This window comes from Vanellus vanellus (assembly GCF_965231255.1).
Source record: "Vanellus vanellus genome assembly, chromosome: 3".
Classification (NCBI taxonomy): domain Eukaryota; kingdom Metazoa; phylum Chordata; class Aves; order Charadriiformes; family Charadriidae; genus Vanellus; species Vanellus vanellus.
The window spans coordinates 78,196,588-78,222,998 of record NC_138907.1 but is presented as its reverse complement, the minus strand read 5'-3'; the positions used below and the strand labels follow the sequence as shown (position 1 = coordinate 78,222,998).

The window sequence follows — 26,411 nt, the reverse complement described above, 5'->3', positions numbered from 1 at the left end:
TGTACTGTTCTGCCAGACCTACAGCACTCTAGGCCCTTTCTGCAGCCGAGGACCAAGTTGCATCAGAGACTGGGGTGCGTTTGTGTCCTGCCTGTTAAGCCGTTCCCTTAGGAAGGGTGGGAGCCAGGGGTTCAAGGGCAGTTTCTGCATTTGGCACGGAGCAGCCCTCTGAGAAGGCACAGCAGGGTCCATGGGGAACGTACTGATGTGGGGGACAGCCTCACCTCACGCTTTCCCACCTGCCCACCTTCCCGGCTGGGGAGCACATCGCTACAGAGGCTCCTTCCTCCTTCGTGTGCACAGCATGCAGCACAAACCAGCTCTCCGGAGGGGATTACTCCATAGCTAGTGGCATGGCTTCCCCAGGAAAGATGGGAGCCCTGACACCCAAAGCAGGTCCCAGCAGGGCGGCTGATGGCACGGTGCTCTTATGGATGGAGGAAGCCCTGGGATTAAAGCTGGGGATGGAGCCGAGTGCTAAACTCTAGGCTATATATATATAAACTAATAGTTTAGGCTCTTACCTGTTCCCTTTCCCCTGCTTTTAAAACACATCCATTGCCTCCATTCCGTAAGCCCAAACCACTCCTTTTCTGCTGATACCAACTCCATCCAGGTTCTCGGCCGGGTTTAGATAAATAAATAAATACTGTATACTGAGCCAGTTCAGGCTAGACAGGGCAGAGGGGCACCTTCAGCTGTTTTAGGCCTCAAGAGCAAATGGAGCCCCTAAAAGCTGCTTGCCAAATTCAGTTTTAAACTTTGCTACATTTTCCCCACATAGATAAAGGTTGTTACAAACAAGCAATACTGGTCTCACTTACTATTGCACTTTTTGTCTTTAGCTGAGGTTTCTATTTGCACGAGTTCATTGTACGAGAAGCAATTTTATTAATCAGTTACTGTTCCCTGAACTTTCCCCTAAGATTAAAAAACAGCTTCAAAAAGACTGGCGCTGATTGTTTCTGGCTAAGTCAGAACTACCAGAGCCCATAAGACTCTGATGGTTTCCTTAAACGCTAAGTCAGATGCCTTCATTTCTCAAGTCTTATTTGGATACAGAAAGATCAAATGGGAGCTCTTACACTACTCTTTTCACATTTTCCCCGTGACAGTAAAATCTGTACTGTAGGTTTTTCCTGCCGAGGGTCCCAACGTTCACAGACAAATTTTGCCTGTCAGCCAAGTCTCCAGCAATGCCACTTGTAGGATGGAACTTATACCTTAAAAACACTCTCTCTGCTCAAAGTTCTACCACAGCTTCTTATCTTGGCTACTACTACCCTAGTAAATTAGAGAAACATCTTATATCCAAATGACAGCAAGAAAAAAAAAAGCCTGTATGCATCATTTAACTTAGCAGATGTCTGCAGTTGTCTGCCAACTCCAGCAGTCCAAGAGAAATACCTTTTAGTTTAATTCTTGAACAACTACATTTCAGTCTTCCCCTTTCCCCGAACAGTTGTAGGCAAAAAAACAAACCCAAGATTTCTGAACCTGAGATCAGCAAGCTGATAACATGTTTTGCCTCACAATCTAAAATACATCGGTATCAATACACTCAGCTTTTTTTTTTTTTAAAAAAAGCACGCAGAGGTCAAACTACTATGATTACACTGCTTAATTACAACACTTCAGTAAAAACCAAACCCTCTTTGCAAAGTGACTTAGAAATGTTTTTCTGGGAATTGAAGAAGTTGCTTTGTTTTCCCTCAGGAGAGAAAGCATCCCACTGAAATCACGGCACCAGCCTACTATTTAAGCTGCCTGGGCTCCAGCCTCTGTTCTGGCAGAGATGTTGCAAAGGATTTGTGAAGATCAGCCTCAGTCTCCAATCTGCAAAATGGGGGTAAATATGTTTCTTCCAGAGCGTGCTGAGAACAGAAATAAGCTTGTCATACAGTGCATGGTTACCACGATCATGAGAGTTGTACAAATTCTGACCCATTGGAAATCTGAAAATTGTTACTCTTCAGTGACAAGCTATGGCAGACCTTTTAAAAACTGTTTGCCCATCTTTTTTTCCAGAAGCAGCATTTAATCAAGTTCTCATAGTACTTGAGAAATAGCAGGCATCTCCGAGTGCTCCCAGCATACCAGCATTTCAAATACTATATAGACAACACAGTAATAATTCTCAAAACAGTCCTAGACTATCTTCCCTTTGCTTTGAACATATTTCTGTGCTCCATGATGCACCAAAGTGACCTACTTAGTGCCATGTTTTCAGCATTAAAACTTCTCCTGGCTTCTTCCCTCCTCTTTGTTAACCTTGCCACACCACTTTCATTCAGCAGAGAAACTCTGCAGCTCAATACAGCTCCAAGCTCAGCAGAAAGCCAACCACAACTGAGGCTTTAGGTACAAATAATACATAATAATAATGCATCAGAGGCATTCCATCTTCAAAGCCAGAACATAAAACTCAGATGGCTGCAGAGCCAAGCACCAAGGGTGGAACAGATTTCACCTTCAGGACCCAGCAGCTCACAGCTAATGGAGGGAGGTGGGCCTCGCCTGGTGGCAATCCACTCCACTGCTCACCTCCCAGATGCACCTTGACAGAGAAGCAAGACTTTAGCCATATAGATGCCATATAGCTACGCTGGTGGAGCTGACCTCAGAAATCACAGAAAAGCCTCTTCTTTCCCCTTATGTAATGTAACTTGTTTTTCTGTACAGACACTATGGTTATTTCCATGGGAACTATGTTCACCAGATACCTACCATTTCTGAATCTATGTGCCCCTCACCACTGCCACATCTGAGCACCTCATCTAATGTATTTAATTCATGCAACATTCCTGTGAGGTTGGACAAGTGGATTATCTGCCATTTAGAAAAAACCCCCGAGAAACAGAAAAGCTACGTGTCTAACAGAGGCTGCTACAGAAGACCGGCAGCTTGAGCTGAGATCTCTCAAGTCACGGGCTAATGCCCTAACCATCAGACTGTGTGCCTTTTCAGAGACTTCTCAACCAGGAAATATGTTTTATGCAAATTTACACCAAGAAACAGCTCTTCAGAGCTGAGACAGAAGACTTAATGAGACAAGTCTGCAAACTTAATTATATGCTTCCCAGCTACCACTCTCTCTCACCAGTCTGGCCCATTTAGTACATCCAACTCCACAATGCCAACCAGACAAAAACTCTGTACTGCATGCACATATATGTGAAAATAAGACCACTCTAAAACCACAAGCACACATAAACTCACTCTACGGCTTTTCTGCATCTTAAGACTTTGTCAATCAAGCCCACTTTTAGGTAATTTTTTTGTGTCTTGTCAAGAACAGCATTCCTATAAAATTTAAGTAAAAGCTTGAGATGGAAAATTGAACTGCAAATGCTTAGAGAGGTTTTTTAATAAAGTAAAATGTGCATTGCCTTTGTTGGTAACACAGCATCACTTACTTTGGTTCTGAACCTCTTTAAAGTATAAACGAAGAAAAAAAAAAGTCACCTCTGAACAGACACCAAATATCAAAAATTCCACCTAGAAACAGTGCAGCAAAGTTACAAGCCAAGATGCTGGGCTGCTGAGGTTTTTGGCTGGGCTGGCCACTAAGACTAGAACAGGAACCTAACCTTAGCCACAGCTCCTGCTCCACAGTGCGCCTAAAATGCTTTTTCAGATCCCTGTTCCTCCCCAGCTATGGGCTCCTGGCAGTTAAAGCTCTGCCTCTTGTCACAAAAGCTCTCCCAAAACTCAACTACAGTTCTGTCGGATCAGTATGGGGATTGTTACCAAACTGTTAATTTTCAGTCATTTGGGATTCATGAGCTGAGCACTAGCTGTGAACCACAATCTTCAGACTGCTTCCTTGGTGTTAGCACAGTGAGTCATTTTGCTCCCCTCAAGTACAGTCAGTACCAATATCAAATGTTATATCTCCCAGACAGACTTATTTACATACTTACTTAAGCCTCCTCTAAATGGCAAAAAGAACATTTTATCATAGACAAGCCACCAGCAAAGTGAAAATATAATTATCGATTTACTTCACTAAACCACATTTGGATTAACATCTTCATCTGAATCATCTGTCCTGATTAAGCACTAAATGCTGCTAGATTCAAACAAAATTGTATGAAAATCACACACTGTAATGCAATATAAAACAATCTAAAGGAAGGAACCGGAGAAGGGAAATGAGTTTGAGGTGACCTTTTTCAGAGGTAACATTTTCCTAGATAACCAGTGATCATTTTACATAAGCTAAGTGCGTTCATATCCAAGTTTAGGGTTAAGAAAGGCACAATGAGCCATGGGTTAAAAACTCTCCAACACAATCTCCTGGTAGAATTAAACCCCCCAGTGTGCCAGTGCTGAAAATTCAACTTAGTATACTACGGTATACATTTGAAGCTGACATTAAAAATACCCATTTACACCTTTATACTCCTATAGGCTAACATACCCCAAAGCATCTCAGTGTCCAAGAAGATCGCGCTGCATTTCCAAGGGAGATTTTGGCACTTACCAGTCTAAAAGGCCCTGTGCTGCTGCTGCTTCGCTCACTGTCTCTGGTTCCTGCTTCCCCTTTAAAGGTCACAGACAGCAAAACCTCACTGGTGGTGACACCGACAGGCTACAAATTTGGAGTTTCCTTGTTTAGGATCTTAACGACAATGACTGGCAGAACTGGCCTCGCAGGATGAGTTATTTATCACCAAGCTGATACATACTCATCTTAGAAGCCGTATTTTCAGTTCTGCCAAATGCAGTAGCTACCACAGTTTCCTTATCAGATGAGTAGCTTTTGGAAATGAAGGGATTAAGACCCAAAGAGTAGTGATTAAATATGATTCTTTACCTACAAACACTAAAAAATAAAAATCCCACAAATACTACACCTTTTCAAAATGTGAGGCTAAGCACAACTGGTAGCTTTCCCTATTTTCCTCATTTACCTAATCCAGAAGTAGCTCCAACTGTTGGGGCTTTCCCAAACAAACCATGATTCACATTAAAACGACAGAAAAAATATCTCAAAAATGCCCACGTACTCTAAATTTTTAGGCTGGTTCCATTTTCTGGGCATCTCAGACTGTCATTTAACCGAAGCACTAGACATGTCTGCACTTGCATGGATTTGAAGAACTGAGAACGAGCACTCCCCCCTCTGCCACTGAGCACTTTGTTCCACAGACCTACCGCTCTTCCCTGGAATTAGAGCACAGCAAAAGTTGAACTGTTTCTATTTCACAGAGAATACATTATTCTTACACGAATTTAAATACTTAAATGACTTCATTTTAGTTTAATTATCAGTAAGTGTATTTTCTCTGAAAGTCTCAAAGTCCTTTGAAATACCAGATTTTAAAAACACCCCCAAATAATTTGTGACTTGATCCAAGACAGAAATCAAGGCAAGCGAGTGTGTGCCCAAGGTCACGCACCCTGTTCACACCAGCAGGAATAAAAGACCAGACTCCCCAGTCTAAAGCTCTAACACCTCTTCACTGGTCATCTTCTCGGACCGAGCAGTAAGAGCGGCTCCAACTAGAGTAGTCTCAAGGCACGTAAGTGCTACCTACTCTTCCTCAGCAGTAATAGCTCTTCCTGAAGTGGTTTTGTGACACAACTGCCTAGAGACCACAACCCAATTTACTTTTGATATGAGCTCACTGAAACCAAGAGGCTGAATTTCAATGACTAGTGCCTCGCTTTTCTAGATGCCAGTTCAGTAATGCGTACAATGAAACAAAAAGTATTACAGGGCAAGGGATTTGGAAGGCAGGCCTGCAATTCCCATGCTGTAAACACTGTTTAAATACCAATAAATCAGTGACACAGAAGGAAACAAGTTTAAACGTGACAGTTACTGCTTGCATTATGTAGACTGCACTGCTGAATTATGTCAAAGTAAAGCAATTTGTATGCAAGCAGTACTAGATCTGGACAAACCAGAAAAATACAAAATAGTTTCTGTGGCAACCTGCAGCAGTTTGAGGATTTGAAAACTTCCTTTAAAAGCAAAATCTTAACGTGGCGACACTAAGAAACTTACAAAAGAGACGCAAAGCGGCATTTGAATTCCTGTCCAAAGTAACGCTACCGACTTGCGTTCGGGTACAATGACAGCAAGCTCTTCTCTATCAGAAACGCAAGACCAACCTCACTGTTTCAAAAGGTGAATCTCAGTCCGTGCATAATAAATACCGGGCAATTCAGAAGCAAAAACTAGTTGGATGAGCCTAAAAACCCAGCGGAGACACCCCACCACCCCCCACACAAGCGGTACGCAGCCCTCCTGGGACCGGGTGGCGACGGGGAGGGCAACGACAGCATCTGCACTGTCACTGTAGGCAGTAGCTGGATGTCCCTTAGCAGGGAGCTAGAAAAGACCTGCAAATCCCCTTAAGTCCCCCTCCGGTAGCTCCGAACGGCCTCTTTACGGGGCCGAGCGAGGAGCCCGCAAGGAAGCACCGCTCCTGCCTCCCCGCACCCGCAGCCGGGCCGGGCCCCGCTCGCTGCCGGTGGTCTGCCCGGGCCCCCGCCCCACCTTCCACCGGGTATTCCCGGGGAGCGAGACCGCCGCACCGGGGAGTGGTGGGGTGTCAGCCCTGCGGGGAGCGGACGGTGGGGGCTCCCGCCGCGGCCCCAGCCCCTCGCCACCCTCCGGCTACCTGGTGCTGGGGACCCGGCCTCGCCACCCTCCTGCCAGCGCTTGCGGGGCTGGGGCCGGCCGCCCTCCCCAAGCAGCCCCGCCGCGGCTCTGCCGCACCGCCCAGCGCCGGCGGGGCGGGCCCTACCGGCGGCCCTCCCTCCATCCCTCCCCGCGGGCGGAGCGGCGGCCGGAGCACAGCTGCCCGCGGCGGCCCTCCCTCTCCCCTCCCCCCGGGTTGCCCCCCTCCTCCCCGGTGCCCGCCAGCCCCCGGGAATGCCAACGAACGCCCCGGAGAGGGGGAGAAGCAGAAGCAGGCGCTGCGGCGGGGGAAGCCCCGGCCCGGGGGGAAGTGGCCCCGCAGAGCCCCAGGACCTCCCAGTACACCCCAGTCCGCCCCGCTCCTCCCTGCTGCCCCCGGCCCCGGGGTCCCCCCGCTCCGCTCCCCTCCGCGGCACGGAGAAGCTCTTTGGACAACACTTCCCCCCCCCCGCCCTATTCCCCCCTTGTTCCTTATGCAAGAGTTTCTACCTTCTCTTTAAGCAACAAAGTAATTACGGCTTTTAAGCTGAGAAATCGCAGGAGGTTAACATTTTGCAGATATTTGTGTGACTAAGTATGCTGCTGCAGAAATTTGGCCTCCTGCCTATTCCCAAGATCATAACAGTCCTGGGCAAACATATGTTTTGCAATCACATCAGCAAAACACTCAGCCTTTGTTTGCAGCAGGCTGTACTTCTCTCGTTGACCCCCCAGGGCTGTAAACTCTGCCAGATGCCTTACATCTCCCACTTCTTTTGGTTTGGGATTTTATGGTATCAATTATTTCAAAAGAAACAAGTCCCTGAGCTGGCCCACATTTTTTTTTTTTTTAAATTTCTTTTTTTTTTTTTTTTGTCTTCCACAGCACTCTAAGATTTACCAAGCTAAATTCTGTTAGATCATTTTCCTTCAAATATTTTTAATTAAAATAAAATATGACAGACTCCAAGAGGAGAACTTCCATTGCAGTTTTGATGGGAGGAGGCTGGGACAGCTCTGGACCCCTGAACGTACTCATTTGAGGGAGGAAGGCTTCTGCCTACAGTTCAGGCTGCTTGATTTTGCGTCCTACCAAGCCATCTAACAACCGAGCAGGGAAATTCCATGGCACTGAACTTTACACTTCTGTTAAATGTAAAACTGAACACTGAAAAATTGCTTACAGGCTGTTCCTGTTACGGGTGTATGAATCTTGCTGTGAAATGCAGAAAACACCGAGGACAGTGCAACGTGAACGTGGCAACATGACTCAAGGCAGCAGCTCTGCACATTTCCAACGCTAAAGCTTTAAAGGCTTCCTTTTCTCCCCACTTCCTAAATACCACCACCTCTCTGGGCTATGCAATTAACTCTGGAGAGCCGAGGAATGCTCTACTTCTGAAGGCTTCACAGAAGTTATAAGGTCAAACTACCTAGAGATGCCCAGGTAGCACAGCTCTTTACCTGGGCCTTGGCTTTAAGCTGCTAAGTTTCTCCAGCAGTGAACTGTGCTTCACACCTACTTGCGCTTCATGAAATGCTCAACAAAAGCATGGAAAAAGAAAAAAAATGCAATACTGGCAAGGAAGGTTGCATTTTGTGAGCTAATAAAATAAACCAATGAAGAGCACTGTTTAATTCTCACTGGCTACTTCCTTACTTCAGGCCAAAGCATAACAAAACGAGAAGGAATGGGCTCCTCTTGCAACACAGGCAAAGAACTGGCTTGTGCTTCGAAAAACTGTCGAAAAGGAGAGGAATTAGCTGAAAGCTGAAATGCAAGAAGATGCCTCACCATAAGAATTCTTCCTGGCTGTCAGATGAAAGGTCATCCCCTTCAATGAATTTGTTAACACCTTTGGAAGAAAATGGGGGGGGAGGGGGGGGGGAACAACACTCCTTCAGTTGCCTGAAGTGGTTTTCCCCCACTGTGGTTGTTTGCCCTGCCTGGATATTTGTGAGGAAGCCTGTTTATGTTAACATTTGTTCCTATACAAAGAACCTTGGCAGATACAGCTTTTTCTCTGACTTCGTCCAAGGGCAATTCTCTCTCATTAAATAACCAGCTCAGCAGCAGAAGGTAGGAAATTATAGCATGTTCTTCGCTTTCTGTATCAGGATAGATAAAGGCAGTGACAGCATGTCAGAAAAAGCGTGTACAAAGGGGAAGAGGAAGTTGCACAGCCGTAGCAAACAAATAATAATGCTCTTAAAAGCTCTCCCATATGGCCTGAGTACACAAGCCCCGCTCAGGCCCCAGGTATGTCTCTGCCTTAGCAAAATCTCATCACCTCAGTCTGCTGCAGGCGCTTTCTCCACCCCAGCCCTCACGCAAGTACATTTCCAAAGTGCAACTCCTCCAAACCAAAGAACACACAAAACTGAGCCACGTGCTCACCTATAAATCACTACGCAATTGTAGACTGACATTATTACCATTTGGGGGCTAGTAAGACAAGCTACGTGAGCAATTTCCAGAGGGAATATGGTTTGAGACCGGCACAAAACTCGTTTGGGTACTAATGAATGCAGAACCCGGTGCAGCTGGGGGACACGGGGACAAATCTATGGTACAGTTTGCATAACTTGAGTGTTCCTCTGGGGAAACACAACGCTGTTTGACCATGTATTGATGCAAGTAAACAGAGATGGAGTGAAATGCTCATAAAGGAAAAAACAACAACAAATGTTTAACATGAAAATATCAATAGATACCAAGTTTCCTTTCACCCAGAAAGAGCCTATGATAGATACACATAAAGTTACCTAAAGCAAACACCACCTAAAGCATGGAAACATACTCTTTTCATAGCAAGCATTTCCAGAAAAGCTGCTTGCATAGAAGGATGGCGTTGAACTTTGCTCTCTGGGTTAAGTCATCAGAAATGCAATTTTTCCTTATTGCTGCTACAGTTAAAGAAATGTCCTGGTGAAGCTAAAAGGAGACCAACCAGTTACAATGTGAAAAGCCTGATCCTGCAAACACATAGGTCTGCACTTAGCCACTGTAACTTGGACTCGTTCCATTTCAGTCCAATAGGGGGACTTTTTTTGAGTCAAGTTCAGCACAAACAGATGATTCCAAAGAACCGGCAAACCAAGATCTTAAATTCTTTCCATAGAAAAGCGATCCAAGCAGGAGCACTCAAAATGCCTGTTACTGCAATGCCCTGGACATCCAATTAGTATCTCAGAGGATGACCAGACGATTCTTTCCCAGGAACATTTACAAGTACAAACAGATAATTCTTTGGGGCTCTGAGCTACCTGACTTGTATTAGTTCTTAAGACTGGATTTCTCTGCCTTGTGGTTCCATAAGGCAGCGCCAGCTGTGGCAAGATGTAGCAAGCTTTGCAGAATGGATGTAAATGCCAGCATTCATGTCCAAGTGTCTTTGAACCCCCTGAGATGGCTAACGGCCACAGATACAGGGTGTCTCCCACCTGCAGCTACACCAGCTGAAGAGGTTACTGTGCTAACCCGGGTATCACAAGGGGACAGGTCTCTCCCCTTGGACCTGCCGGCCCAGCTGCTGCAAGCAGCACTCACTACTGCTTACAGTGAAAGCAAGCAATCAGAGGACTATTTTGGGTTGGGGAGCTTTTGATTTTATTTTATTTTATTCTTCCCCAATTGTTTTAGCTCATTTTGACTGATAGACATTAGGCATTACTAACAATGACCGGCTCTCAGTGGACATAACTCCTAGCGAAGAAGTAGCAATAAAAGCACAGGGGCAAGAATCTCTTTAACCAGAAAAGCTCGAGCAGCTCCACCTAATCTGGTGCCTCAATGAAGTCACTGGGTGTTTCAGCAATGACTAAGCAGCTCCACACCAGCCACTCTGAACATTTCTCTGTGGATTTGTCTCACAGCCACTACCCTTTTCATAACAAATTTCAAACGTACCTCCTAATCTCTTCTATTCCTTTATCATCCATTTGTTATTTCTAAAATAGCAAAAATCTTTATCATTATAACAATATGGGAGGCACAGCAATCGAACCATTCATTACAGTGATGAAAGAATTTAAATAGAAGAGTATATATCATCGTAGCGTATGGGTCAAGAAAAAATGGTCAGTAGTTCAAAGCATTCTCCTTGATTTAGCCTTAACAATCTGATTTGTTAGTCTTCACAAAACTCACTCTATTATTAGAATTAGTACACAATTCTAGGGAGGAGGATAAACTGCATTCTTTGTACAATCTAAATTCTTGGTCTGTGTGTCAAAAAGGATTAGGAATGGCATTGCAACCGATACCTTTATAATAATAACAAAGCAAGTTGTTTGGGAAAATGGAGGGCTGACAATTGGCTACACCAGGAAATAAGTTTAGACATATATATATATATAAACTCTCCTTTTGTAGTCTGTAGGCTTGCAAGGCTGGCTAAGACTAAACATTTTACAATATTCAGTGATTGTATTTATTGTCTGTTCTTCGAACCTTATTTATCCTTTAAATACTATTTTTCTATTTCTAGCTCTTGCTTACATGCTGCTTTCTTAATGGTCACATCTTCAGCATTAATGGGAAATGACTTGCAAGTAATCACGGGGGTTTGTGAGTAATTACAAATCAGGTCTTTCCTAGCCTACTGTATCCCCACCAAAAGACCCAGCACCTCTTCTCTCAGAGCTGCAAGAGGCTGTGAGAGTTGGTTGTTACATCTGAGCTGTTCTCACTGTTGATGGACTTTAACTCATCAAGCTCCAAGAACTCCAGTGGCTTTACCTGTTCCCTGAACTATTTGGTTCATCACTCAGGACTCTTATTCCCCTCAAACAGTCATTCTTCTGGTAATTTCTGCCTTTAAGATTTCTACAGCTCTACACCTCTAAACTACACGTTGTTTTGTTTTTTCCTCTCCCCAAAGCTTGTTCAAATTTAACATTATGTTCTGCAGTTATTAGGTAGCAGAAGTACAAAGTTTAATTTAGGGAGCTAGAAGAAGTTGAGATCTTGAGATTATTCATGCTTTGGCAAAGACATGAAAACAGACTTATGGTTTCTAAGACACACACACACGCAGAGGTAGATTAAAGATGCTATCTAAAGCTTAGTAGATTGAAAGAATGTCTTACCAGATTATTCTTCCCCCTTTTTATGAGGGTACACAGGTCCTCCTAGGTTGATAAACAGCAGCTGAACTATAAAAGTTGTTTGTCTGACTTGCTGTGAGTATCCAGCGTTAGAGAAGTGGGTTTTTCTGATACTGTTCTGAGGTGGCTCCAGGCTCGTGCACTATGCAGGAATACTCTGGTTAACAACTCCGCCCAGACCCAGCTCTCCCAAAATGAAAGTCTGTGTTAACTAGTTTAAAAGCTGACCTTGGTAACTCATAGGTAACTTCTGATCTTTTGGTGGCTAGAGGGTGTACGGAGTGGGGATCAGTTCTCCAGCTGCAGATTGCCACTTGCTGGGGAATGAAAACATCTGCAGGCTGCCAGCCACTCTGCAGTCTGTCTCAGTACTAAGTAAACATTAAGGTTAAAAAACCCCTAGTTTAACCTTAATAAAAGAGTGTATTTGGAGTTCAATCAAGAAAAATAAAATTTAATATAGGTCATGGCTGTCTAGAACTGGTTTGGCCTAAAGATGTCTCTCCCCTTCAGTTAGCAACTACTGGATCACACCAGTGCCCATGACATTTTGCACAGCTCCTTGGAGCTGGGATCCATTTTACTATCTTTTTCTCAGGTGTCCTCTCCCTAAGATGAATCTTGAAAAGGGACGAATATCCTTTCTCAGTTGGGTAAAAATTCACCCTTGGGACCTTCCTGCAACTCCTAGTCCTCGTAACTGATTCAGTTAAGAGCAAGGCGACAACGCAGTCCCTTGCTTGCTATGCTACCTGGAATGCTGTCTGACCATGCTTCACCCCTGTAAAGATGCTGTTGGAAGGCCTGTTCTGCACGGATGCAAGCTGCCTTATCACTCTGGGCATTCCACTGCAAACAAAAGCTTTTACACGATGCAAATGTGCACCTTCAAAGCAAGGGGAGGCCAGCTGAATCACCTCTGTGCGAATTTGAGGCTTCTGGGTTTTCTAAACTGCATTTGACCTCAGAAATAGTCTTCATATGAAAACAGAAGAGAAAAGTAATGAAATGCATGTCATTATTAGCTTCTGACAGAAATCAAATGCAACAGCATGCACACAAGGAAAAAAGTGGCTTTAGGAGTACCGGAGTGTTACACCTGGCTTACTGGAATTGGTTGAGACCTCGACACCAAGTGACCCAGAGCTGCGCTGCTGAGAGGTTACAGTGAGTATGCAGGAAATGCTGTGGAAGTGTCCTGTGAAGAAGTTGCAACTAAAACCTACTTTCATACTCTGGTACATACAGACATGCAACCCAGCAGCTCTTCTCCTCACCAGAAGCTTTTTGTCATCTTTACCCTAAGGGGGTCAGGTATATTTCTAGAAAATTGCTTGAAGCTCAGACCTGAGGCTCATGCTTGACTTGATTTTGGACGTACAACCAACAAAAGCTTATTTCTGCAGAGCTTCACCAAGGAACAAACTAGCAATTTATAAAATGCTTTGTTAGACTTCAAGTCAACACTTAATCTCATATATATCCACACTACAGCGAAAACCAAAATTATTCTCTCTCTCTGAATTTATTAAAAAAAAAAAAAAAGAATGTTTTCCCCACAAAAATACAAGTAAGAAGAATGGAACGCAACAACAGCATGTCATGTCATTTAATGCACTTCAAGAAGACTCTCAGCTATTTTTCTATAGCTTGATTGTTACAATGAGATAAAATCGAATGAAATAGTACCAAACGAATGTGGGAAGTACCGCTAGAGATTCAGGAACCCTTATATCAGTAACTGCAGTGTGGGGAACTGTTTTGTGGCTTTCTTCTTTCATTTGCCGCTTTCAGGCACATGCTCAGTGTGCTCAGAGCAGCAGACAGGAACAAAAAAAACAACACCCAATCAGTTCTTTTATTTTCAGTTTTCACAGTTTAGCTGTGACCCGAATAATATACGTTATTAATCTGAGTTTGTGAGTTTTGGAAAACCAAAGTTTTTTTTATTAGGAAAAAAATCTGAATACCTATAAAGCTGTATTCCCTTTGCATTTTCTGTAACGACCCATCTTGATGATAAGGTTGCAAATTCCTTGAGACTGAATCTCTCTCCATATTTGCTTAATATATAAAGCCAAGTAAAATAGTATTATACGATTTATCAACTCCTTTAGAACATTATCTTGGCAAAACGTTAAGTACAAAAGTAACATCATCCTAGAAGAGTAACCCACATCATTGATTTAACGATAGCAGTTAAGAAAACAGATCATCCTTTAGGTACTATTCAACACCTGATTGTTATAAATTAAGGAGATAATATCAGCTGTGCCATTTTTGTATCAAATCTGTTTCTTTTACTTTTATAATCAAAGTCAAACCCATGAAGACCTCTGCTTGAGGAGGATCATGAAAACAAAAGACAGATGAATCATGTATTTCTTGCCATTTTTTGGCAATTATTATTGCTGGTTTGTTTAAATTCAGACAGCACAGTATTCTTCGTTCTTCGCTATTGAGAAGAAGACATGGCTATGACATTTTGACCCAAATCAGTTTACTGGCCTTTGCTTTCTAAAAGAGAAGAAATGAAAAAAGCACCACTTCCCTGTTGATACAATTCCTAAAAGACTGGTCTGTCTCCTACTCGGCAATCAAGACCATTTCCTCCACTTGCTATTTTGACACTTGCATTAATATGCCATTTCTTTCTCTTACTGTAAGTAAGAGTGCTGACACCTGCCCTGGGGGTACAGCAGGGAGCAGAAGCCCCCCGGCCCATTGGGGGCCACCCCTGACCTGTGACCAGCAGCAGTGGCAGCCAATACCTGCTCTGACGAGCCCCAGAGCAGGTGCAGCACACTGCAATGCCACTACTAATATGTGCTTCAAGGACGTTGTACAAGTGCCCCTGTGCAACACGGCACGACTTCTGCCTCCTCCTAAATCCTGGATTTCTCTGGAGCTTGGAAAGCTCCCTCAAGGCCCCTGGGACAAGCTGGCCTGCCACCAACCTGCCTGCAGGACCATCAGCTAGTTAGAAAAGGTTTAGCTGCAAAGTAAAATTACTGAACGGAAAATTAGTTCTGTTTTACCTCAAACCAGGACATCCTCCTTCTCCCACTGCTACCTTGGCGCTTTTCCACCGGCCACAGAGGCTTTGGGTCCCTGCAGGACAACTGTAAAATTGCAGGGAGGGTTCTGCAACTGAGCTGCTCAGGATCTCAATAAACCCACAAACTTTTCTGAGCTTTGCAATGCTGCTGTCTGCAATGGTGACATCCAAACAGTGAAATGGTTGATACCTTCCCCCACCTACCTTCTCAAATGCTTATTTGCTAGGGGAACTAAATCAAAGCAGGCTTGAAACCAATTCTAGCACTTTCTGTTCAAATACTGTTAAGTGTCTATTTGGTTTTGTTGGGTTTTTTATTTTTGTTTTTGTTGTTTTTTTTTTTTTTTAAGTTAACCGCAATATTGGAACTTAGCCTTAAATCCACTCTTTGTTAACAACCATAATTTTAAATCAGCCACTTGCTATTGTGAGAGGAAAGGCCACCTACCGTTGTTGGACCACCCTGACTACTTACTATACAACATTTTAAACATGCGATATTTCAAAAGTCCTGGGAAAGGCCAGCATTGTATGTGTTGCCCCTCAGATTCAAATGCGCTGAAACCACACACAAAATACATACAGCAGACATGCTGCAGAAGACACAATGCTCTCAGATTTCCATAGTAGAATCAATGTTTTGCAATCAAGCCAGCATTAAAGCCTTATTTATAGCAGTTTTCAAATGTAAAGTAAATAAACAAAGTAAAAGTAAATAAATAAAAATGCACACATACCATACTAAACAGACAAAGACAGTATAACTTAATGTGAAACGTGACTTGAAAGAAATGTACAGTCTTCTGAAGCTGGTAGGGCTGAGGCTAAACCAAGTTTGTACTGTAGTCAACAAGGGCCAGAGACTAACTTTTAGAGCTGTAGCAAATAAGGAATGACTTGGCAAAGCGTAGGTCTGGAGTTGTCAAGGATCACTGCACGATGGCTAAAACAAACAAGACTGGGATGAGTCCAGGAGAAATAATTTTGATGAGCTTATACCTGGGGCTCACAGAGAAACCAGAGCCAGGATCCGAATTAGGATTTGAAATAGTAATGACTGGCAGGACAAAATTTGGGCATTGGGCTACAGAAAGAGAGAGGACTCCTGAGGATCAGCCATCTAGGTTTAAACTTAAGCGTGGTGGGAGTCATTTTGCTGAGGCAAGGTGTTTGCACGTCCACAGCCAGAAAGTGAAGTTTAGAGCTTGCACTAACTAGAATCCAGAAAGGGAGGTTCAGCTGTGCCAAATGAGAGGGGTCCCTGGGCCCCTCTTGTTGTTTCCTGTTGTTGCTCTATCACAATAAATAAATAAAACCCCGTGTCCCTGAATTCATATTGCAGTATCATCTATATTCTTTCTTTCATGTACAAGGGCCACATCTTCTACAGTAAATTTCTTCTCAGGGCTAGAGAAGATTAATGCAGCATTACACACGCAGGCAGGCACTTTCTTATTAGCTGTTCTGCGTTAATTATTTTGTTGAAATACAATCAAGATGTTGCTGGAAGGGAGTGTTTTATACTAGGGTCACTTGAGACTTCAGGTTGTTTCTGGCAGCACATTGCTCTGGCTGAGGGAAATGGTCTTGTACAAGCAATCAAAATTCATCGTCTGACCACGCCTAAGCTGACCTAAACAGGAAAGAAAGATAACCCCCATATAAACTTGTACAGCAAATATATTAGGAGTGGAGGACTTTGCCCTGTTTCACATGATACAGCAACTGGACAAATTCTCCTAACAGCTCTGAACCTTTCTTAAACATAGCTGCTCAGAGGGGCAGAGGGAAGAAGAAAGTAGCTAGAGGCGAGCTGGGGAGCTGGTTCCCAATAAAAGCAATCACTGGATAAGGACCCCACATTTCTGGGTGGGAACACCTGTTGGCACAGCCCAGATGGCCAGCATACATGGTGTTAAAACAACAAATTTTGAAAAAAAAAAAACCACCATGAAAAGTAACTGTAGTGCATCCAGAACACATCCAGCTTACTAGGCACTGTATAATAGGTCTGAACCTGCCCTAAAAACATCAGACTCCTGGGTGTATGCACACAGCAGTCATTTTACAGAGACTATGTAACCAGCTACCAGAAGCCCCAAGTGACCAAATTCCTTTTTTCCCTTGTCTATAAAATCTTCCAGGAGGGGAGGGAAGGGCAGACAGGGGTGGAAGGACAGGAATGTGTGTGGGTAATGACAGCACTATTTATGGGGTCCTAAAAACAGACTAACTCTCTGCATGGGTACTCACTGATGAAAAAAAACCCAACACAACTGCCTGCTCTGCCTCATAACAAGACAGACATTCATATAAAACAAAACATACATTTAGATTTTTGGCTCAATATGCTTGTCTCTGAATTGTTGCTCTACATATCAACAAATGATCCTTTGTTTTAAGAAAGGCCTTACCGGCCACAAGTTTCTCAAGAGAGGGACACCACAGGCCTGCCTGGTAATAAGCAACCAGCATGTATGGGACAGATGGCACGAATCCAGGCCTGAGTATAGAGGAATCACAAGAATACTTTCCAAGAGAGAGGGTAAGTTAAGAAGGCATCTAGATACAAGAATGACAGAAAGGTACTGGCCACAGTTATCCTATAACCCTCCTGTGCTGCCTTGCGTGCCAGCTTGTTGACATTTATGTGGCTATTAAAAAAGAAGGAACAACCACAAACCAGTCACTGTGCAAAACTTTTTTTCTAAAAGTACACCACTAAGGAACATGTGGACACAGAGGTGTCCAAGCCAGTCTTAAAGCAATCAGCTTCACGTTGAGAGTTACTGGCTAACAATTCTCAGTCAACAGTAGGTGAAAATATGCTCAGTCCCAAGAACCTAGAGCATGGGAAGGACTGCAGCCTATTTAAAAGTCAGGAATATCATCGAGAGCTGTAGTAGAAACAGAAGTCTGAACTTGGCAAGTAAATGCCTTTTCCACTCCTTTTTAGAACAAGCTCTCTTGATGGAAGTTGTCTATTTTAAAGTAATTGAATCTTGCACTTGAGTATCCTACTAAATTCTTAACTGAGCTATGCATGGTTAAAACAATTTTTTAATAAAATACAAGAATATAGCGATAACTGGGTGCATATTTTATGAACGGTTTGTTGACAGAACAGAGCAACAACACTTTATATTATAGTTTTCAAACAGTAAATAAAACCTCTAAAAGCAAATTTATTTCATGTTTTCTCTGTCAACTAGCAAAGTATCAACTCAATGTTAATGGCATTTATCCTATTATTTTGGTCACCATCAGATTTGAAGGAATACAGCTGCATCCATTTTTCCCATATGTTTTATACAAGGCTCTCCCTAAATATGTTTTCCTCCTCTCCTCACGCAAAACTTCCACCAACTGTTGGAGAAGCTGAGCAACTGCATTTGACAGTAACGTGAACTTCCTGATCAGGCCATCTACAACCTTTAGCCCATGTTCCCAGTTGTCTCAGGGGGCAAAGGGAGTGGGCAGCTGCTCAGAAAGTTTGTAACTCACAGTACATTGTGAAAGGAATGTGAAGGGAACTAGAGTCAACAAATTAGATTTGAAGATTTGAACGAACTGCCTGGAGAAACAGCACATATTTTTAGTCTGGTAACAACCTCAAACATTACATAAGTGTATTGTGTACGTTACCCTGGAAAGCATACAGTTCCTGTGGTGGAAAGGTGCTTAATCTCCATAGCTTGCTGCTTACAAACAACAGCTTACATCAAGCAGAGGATCCCGTCTCTATGCCCTTAAACCAACTTGAAAACTTTAAATTTAAGCAGTGTTGCAATTATGTGAAAAGTGGGCAGGGAAAAACTCAGAAAGAAAGCTGCCAAGGTTTTCAATTAACTTCTAAGTGACACTTCTAAGAATCAGCACTTCTGTTCCATACTGTGAAATTATTTTCCAACATTTTCCTTTGCCCAGTATTTTTGCAAACTGACTAGTACAACCAAACGCAGATAGAAGACTCAGAAGAGTGTGCACTGAAAGACATTTCAGCAGGACCCTGGGTTCATGAGCTATTTTATGTAATGGAAATCTGCTTAAATATGAATCAAGTGTAGAAACCAGAACTCTTTAAAATTTAGATGATATGGACTTACGTGTGTATCCCTTAATACCAGCATACTGGTAAGGCTTGTACACCAAGTTCTTCCCCGGTGGGAAGCCCTGTCAGTAAATACAATCACAAAATTCAGAACACAAAAGCCAGTTACTGAAGACAACACCTAAAAGAGATAAGAATGTACGGAGAACAGCTGGGCTTTTTAGATTCAGATCAGTGCATACTAATCACAACTCAGTCAAAAGCTGACTTCCCTGTTGTCAGCCTGGGCTCCCTCCTCCCTATGTCATCCCTCCTTCGTTTCTCTCACTGTTCCACGTTCCCCACCATTACTTCTCTACTTAAAAGAATCAGAAATTACTGTAGAACAAATCTGATTTTCCTTTTCTTACTACCCTGTCTTGAATTGCTTACTGTTAGTCTGGTTGGGCTGTAATTAACCAAATTGTGTTCCGTACAGCAGCCCCGCCTGCTCGCCTGACTCTAGACATCACTACTATGAGCACCAGTGATTACTTAGGGGTGCCATGTGCAGAACAGAGGTTGTTCTCCCTTTAGAGCGTGTGCTAGTTCCAGCAAGCACAGTTACAAAAAGTCACTATGACTTGAGTCATACAAAACTGGGTATTACAGACAGAAATTAGAATAACATTTTTCTACTGGTTTACTGTTTTCAGTCTCTCATGTCCCCACTGCTTCCCAAACTAGGACAGCCCAGCTCTTCCATGACATGAGAACTAGAACGGCAAAAGGAGTCAGAGTGACATACTAAAGCTTCAGGACAACACCCCATGAGCAAACCAGGCCCCCAGTACTCCTCTAGCCCTCCATCTGCAAAGACTTTCTTTCAAGATATGCAAGAGTCTGATTTCTGCTATGCTACAGCTTGTTTCTATTTCCAAAAGACCTCTAGCTCTGCAAGAGCAGGTTACTGTTTTGCTGATGGCTCATTATTAAAGCCACTTGCAGACTGAAAATGTCTGAACTGCCCCAGGAAACACAAAGTCTGGCAGAATTTATCTGGGTCTGAGCTTGTTATTGTGAACCCGAAACCTGCACGAGTTTGCTAAATGCAGGCTGAGTTTCAGCTAGATTCACACCACAACTTCCTTCTACCTTGGAAGAACTCGGAAGGTAGGTTGAAAACTCTCCCCATACACCACACACATGTAAAAGCAGAAGAAAACAGGCCGCACTCCCCCCCAGTGCCTGACAGCTGGATCAACTGGTCATTAAGGACAGGGGAGAGTGCAAAGCCAGAAAAGGCAGTTTTGGAAATGAAGTAGGGCAAACCAGAGGCTTAGGTGGGGAGAGTAAGAAAGAACATCTGGGACCAAGGACTCCTAGGAAAAAACTTTCCTCTACTTGTCTGGTTTAGGGACAGCCCCGCTTAGTATAGGGACTCGCCCAGGACAGCAGCTTCATGAATTGCTGTGCAGTACATCAGCAATTAGTGGAAATTGCATCTCTCAGACTAAAAGTTTTCATGCGGTGAGGTTTGGTATGTGATTCAACTTCACTGAAGTTTCAAACAGTGAAAGTTTAAGATAGGGCAGGCACTTCACAGAAACATTGGTTTACCCAAGTCTGTGACCAAACTGCAACTAAATCCTTCCCAATGGCCTGAGAGCTTTGCTGTATAACCTCTGCGGATGGCTTCAATTCTTAGAATTGAGCTTTCAGGTTTTATTATTAAGCAGAGCTGCTAGCAAACAGAAACACAAATTCAACGTGAAAATAAAATGGTAGCCTATCTATTCCTTCCACTGCAGCTACTGTATTTGTTTTCTCTCTCTGGACAAACACTCACCGAAGCTTGGGACAATTCCAGCTGATTACATCACTGTTTTATACAGCAGCAGTTACATACAAAAACTAGTCTTCAGTGTGACTCTGTGGACTTTATTACAATTACAATTTCCTTCTAAAATCAGCAGTATTATTTAGAGACAACCTTATATGTTATTAAATCTACAGCATCTGCGAAAGAAAATCCAAATGCCTTTATTTCTCCTCTTCAGAACAATTACAATAAACCACAGTTACAAAAAGCATCTATTATCACACAGATTTTCAGACATCAAACTATCATTGACTTTGCAATCAACACTATAGGCCAGTGACAAAAGATGTAGGAGTACCTCTTAACACAATTTAATGAAAGTAGTTAAGTCCCAGAGTTAAGAGGGACTCAAAGCTTTTCAGTAAGCAAGAAATAGTGGACAGCTGGCAACACTAAGAGATTTAATGAATACAGCAGCATTCAGCAGCAATTTGAAAACTGTCTGGTTGGGTAAGGCTGAGTTATTAAAAAAAACCTCCATTTATAAACAGTGTTGATGGGATTTAAACAGCCTGTATAAGAAGGATTAAAAGTCAATTGAAAAGTCTGTACAGATAAGAAAGCACAAAGAAACTGTGCCCTTGGATTCTGTACATAGTGTTTAACCTTATCTCTGTTTCAGTCTCCTGGCACACAGTGGGGGTAAAACAGGCTGCCTTATCCATAGCTGGTGAGGTGGGCTCTGTGTTAGGGCAATTTAATGCTTGTAGAGTGCTTTGAGCTATGCTGGCCCCTCACTCCCCCAACTCTCCCTTTAAAATCTGTGTACTAAAAATCATCATTTACCATCCCCACCAGGTACAGCTAGCAGATACCAAAGAGACACAAATTGCAAGAGTCTGTCCAGGCATGCTGTAATGATTAGGTGTTTTCCCTCCTTTATGTAACTGATGATCTTGCTACTCTCTGTTAGACTTTTATAACTGTACACTTTCAATACAACTAGTGTAAATATTGACAATAGGGAGGCAAGTCGGGATTTCTGGGAGGAGGAGGAGCAGGGGGGAGATGAGAACTAGGCTTTAAGATTTTTTTTCCTCTTGCCCTTAAAGTATCCTGTAACGTTCTGCTTTACACAAAAGTTATTATGGCTTTTAATTTATGTATTGCTTCTTAGAATAAGACGACAGACAGGAACACACAACTATCTCTTTTCATTCATTAATCCCCCCCCTATCCTTTCTCATCATCTCATCCAAAATCCAGCCTATTCTGGTAACCTAAGTTGCCTATTTCTGATGTGCCTTTTGTAAGACGGCCAAAGCTAAAGAGCATTCAAGGTGAAAATGTACAATACCACATCTTGTCTTGGCTTCCATAGCCTGTAACATAGCCTACCATTTGATTTGCTTCCTTCGGTCTCATTCGGGATACAATAAGAGCTTTATGAAGAAGCGCTGTAAGAATCTGGGCCATTGATTTGAACAAGGACTATTTAGCCATGACACACAGCACCAAAGAGAACTGCTCAACAAGCCAGCCTTAGGAGCAGTATCTCCATTGCAGCGCAGGGCTCTAACAGTAGCACAGCGCTATGCAGCAAAGCTGGACGGCTTCTGGGACCTGAGGTTATCTCTTGGCGCAGTCCTTCACCACGCTGTACCAGCCTGTCAGAGCTAGCTCAGGTGCATCCAACAAAGCACAGCAAAACATGTTGTAAACATATTCCAATTACTTATAGGTGATATTTCTCAGCCTACGCTTTTTCCAAGGGATCGCACAAACCATTACAAAAACATAAGCAGAATATTACTTGCAGAAGGGGACAGCTATTCCACTGGGAAGTGGAGTTTTATTTAAGAAACAAACAAACAATCCACAGATATTTGGGAGTACATTGCCTCCACGCAAATTTAGGGCAGAAATGAAGAACATCAATATACAATAGCCCCAGGGAGATTCAAATAGCTAATCAGCTTACTTGCTGTATTTGTGTAAACCACACAAAACACTCAAATTCTGTAGTAGATATACTTTCCTAACTCTTATGGCTGCAAGGTTAATCTTTTAAATGCAGTTTTTACTCTAAGTCAACAAAACCCTGTTTCCACTAGCCTGCTAAAGCGTGAAACTACCATTACAGTAGCAATCTTCTCACTCTCCTTCACCTTCATGTAGGTGAGGAAGCTAGAGCCCTTGTACAAATATTGTTTGATGAATGCCTCCTTCAACAGATTTCATCATACAGGTGTTACCTGGTTCCTGTATACTCTCTGTATTCATGAGTATTACTCCTTGCATTTTCTATGTATGGCTTTATATCCTGCAGAGTAAGAAGGATATTGTCATTCAAAACACATATGTGACTATTCATTTTACAGCAATGTGTTCATGGTCCACTCTGGATGATGTACCCTGGGAACCCACATCAAGGAGATGGAAATAAATGTAGCAAAACCAATCCCTTCTTAAAGCGCATATCTCTCTTATGCAGTTCCTGCTGCTGAAAAATGGAGGGTTTCTCGATACTTATTTGTGTTTGGGCTGCAAAGTCAGCATAGATAAGATAGTTGGGTCTCCCTATTTATTAGTGTCCCTGTTTATACGACAACAAAAAGGACTGGATTGCTATTCTATAAGGCTATGAAAAATGAAGTGAACCTTAAAAACTGAAAAAAACCCTTGCATCTGAATGTACTTAGGCAGCTGCCTGACTGAAACTCCTTAAGAGTATTAGTCACAGGTCCCCTGCTTCAGTGCACGTAGTTAGAGGATTATGATCTAAAAAAGTACAGTTTGGCTTCCTCACTGTAACCTCATGATGTTATTTGGGCATTTATGAATAGCCAGATCCCCATGCAGCAGAGCTGCTAATAGCATGGCATGTACCAATCACACTGCAAAGCAAGTGATCTCACCTAGGCAGCTTGTGTAAACACAGCACAGCCATACAAATACAAGCTTCTGAGCGTACTTAAGATTATTCTATGAAGGTTATTTACTGTGTTACCTGGAAACACATAAATAGGGCTTTTGGGGGTGTGTCCCCCCCTGCAATTTTCCATAAAGAAAATTTATGAAAAGAACAAGGATTCCTTCAAAGAAGGCATTTGCTATTGTGGTAATTTAGCATACCATACTCTGCAGATAACTTTTCTAAACAGTATTTCCAAACCCAGCAATCTGAAAACCTATTTCCATTAGGAATTATTCTGCTGCTATAGGGAAGAACTGACAGAACTTCAGAGTGCCCCTTTTGAACAAATGCACGCTGCTGGAACAGGACAGATTCTCCCCACAAATGTATTTCGGAGAAGTACCATTTAAAGCTCCCTAGACATGACAGTGAAACAATTTAAATTCTGAAAGAAAAAAAAGTTCAAATCCTTTGAAAGAAATTATTGATATTTGTGTATCTTCTTCCTTAAACTAAGAGATATTACTTACTTGTTGGCAAACTGACAGGAAAAATAAGTCTTTGGTTATTGACAAGGTCTACCAGAAAGTCACTAAAACCCAAGAATGGGTAGATTCAACTGTCTAGTGGTCTCACAGAGAAACAGCTAAACCCCAGTTCTGCCCAAATTAGAAGAGGATAAATCCTAATTCCTTGCATTTAGTCTCCCCTATACTATGTCTTCCATTAATAACACTTAGAGCAGAAATCTATTTCATGTGGAATAGTGTTAAAGAACTGAAATCCCATTGGAGTAAATATGAAGATCACCGAATATGAAATTTCTGGTTTGAAAAATATTTACCAAAGAATCCTGTAAGAAAATAAGGCTTATTTTAAAATAATGTATTTTATTAGATCAACTAATGCAGTTGGAAAACTACAGGGGGCAAGCTCTACTTCAGATCAGGCTTAAAAGCTTATCTACTTTTATCAATGGTATGAGCTCATCTAAGAAAAGCAGTGGCTCTCTTTAGTTACCTCTCCCCACAAGTCTGATTTGGTGTTATCACAGCTACAATGCTATTTTTATCCAAAAAAGAAAGAGCAAGCATAGAACATCTGCTGAAAGTTTTCAGTTGTTTCTTCTCCCCTTCAAAACAGAAATTCATTCTTTCCTTAAAGGCTCCACTACTACAAATAGTAGGAGAAGAAATACAGGTCAGACAACTTATTTTAGATATACATGCACTGGATTAAGTGGGATTTCAGAGAAAAACTTTGGGCTAGCCAAGTGATAAAGAGGTTTAGCCAACAGCTTTGCTATTTTTGAGGTAACTTTGTAAAGTGAGCAGCTGTTTAGTTTCAATATATAGTTATTGAACTCTGCCTGGCTTGTACCTGTACCTGATGGATACAGAAAGGTCTAATGCAAAGTGACAGAAAGTTATTAGATATTCTTCAATTATTTGATCTCCATGACCACTAAGAGAAATACATCTGAAAGAAATTTGTACAGCACACCATGCAAATACTTAGGAAACAGTCACAAGGAAATTACAACATTATCCCAGCTGTAGAAAAAGGACAGATGGGACCCTTGAAAGCCTATTCAAGACTAACCTGCTTCAGCAGAATCAACTACAGCTTTGTCATCCTGACAGATGTTTGCCTAACCTGTTTGAGGGCCCCTAGTGACATACGTGCCATGACTCTCAAGGTCAAGAGTGCTCGAGTATCCTTATTATTAAGATCTAAATTTTACCTGGTACCATTATCTGAATTAATCTGTAAACACAGAATGACTCTTCAGTGTCATAAAAAAAAAAAAAAATCTTCTTTTTCTAACTGCTAAGGAATTTAACACACCACCAGTTCTCTCAGAATATATTGCTAAGAAAGACTTTTATTATGTTGTTGCTGTGTGTCTACAACTGCCTTTTCATCCAGATATAAAGTGCAACAAACGCAAGTCTAAGAGCAAACAGCATCAAATATAACGCGTGACAGAGTACAGCTGACAGCAGGTATTTCAACTTAAGCGTGGCTCAAAGCTTCACTGTTGTTCTCAGTTCTTTTATGGCCACAGTGGATTTGTGGGTGAGAAGCAGGGGGACAAGGATAAAGAAAAGGGTGATTTAAGATTTCTAAAGAACAATCGCTTTGTGATAAACTTTTCAGAGCACAGGAATGAAAGTACTAGGAAAAGCAGCAGCACACAATCTTACTGTTCCTGAGAACAATGCTTTCCAGAGGATGGGGGGGGGGGGGATTAAGAGAGTGCTCTTCCTACTCCCTAATAAAATCAGTTGCAGCATACCACTGGGAATGGTGCCTTAAAAGGCTTAGGTGCCATCTCTATTCACTCCCACTTTAGCACCAGCTCTTGCTAATTTTTGAGCATTTCTTGTTCTTCTCCAGCAGCCCCACTATTAGTTACTCTAACAGGGAAAAAGATTACTTCTTCAGAGTCAGACAGGAACAGCCTTGAACAGCAAGTTAGTTACTTCATCTTTGCCTCAGATGATGGGGACAAAATGTTCTGCTTGTTCTGCATAACCCTTTGCTACCAAAGAAGAGGACAAGTAGTGGCTAACGTACTGCTGAAAACTGCTGCAGTGAACGCTCTTTAAGAGGGAGAAATTACATTCCCCTCACCCTGGCATGAATGGAGGCAGAAAGTCTTTTCCAAGTAATTTTTCTGGATGTCCAGTTCTAGCTGATCCAACAAATCCATAGGTAATCCACTGCAGAATCAGCTCCTAACATTTCATCTTATTCTCCATTGTCAAGCCAGAGACTAGACCTTTCCACACTGAAGAGCAGCAGTAAGAAAAGACTAGCGAGAGGTCCATCACTGTG

General features: G+C 42.5%; 1 protein-coding gene across 4 annotated transcripts in view; it reads right to left on the bottom strand.

Moving 5' to 3' along the window:
- Positions 1-26,411, bottom strand: part of SESN1 (sestrin 1) — an 84,534-nt gene that overhangs the window by 10,667 nt on the left and 47,456 nt on the right. The window contains exon 1 of one of the 4 annotated variants that reach the window (XM_082480390.1): positions 6,636-6,704. The exons of 2 other annotated variants lie outside the window; for them this stretch is intronic. The gene's annotated coding sequence lies outside the window, so the exon portion shown is untranslated. Of the gene's footprint in view, positions 1-4,486; positions 4,528-6,635; positions 6,705-26,411 lie in introns of those variants that run through there. One more of the 4 variants, XM_082480391.1, reaches the window with a different exon arrangement.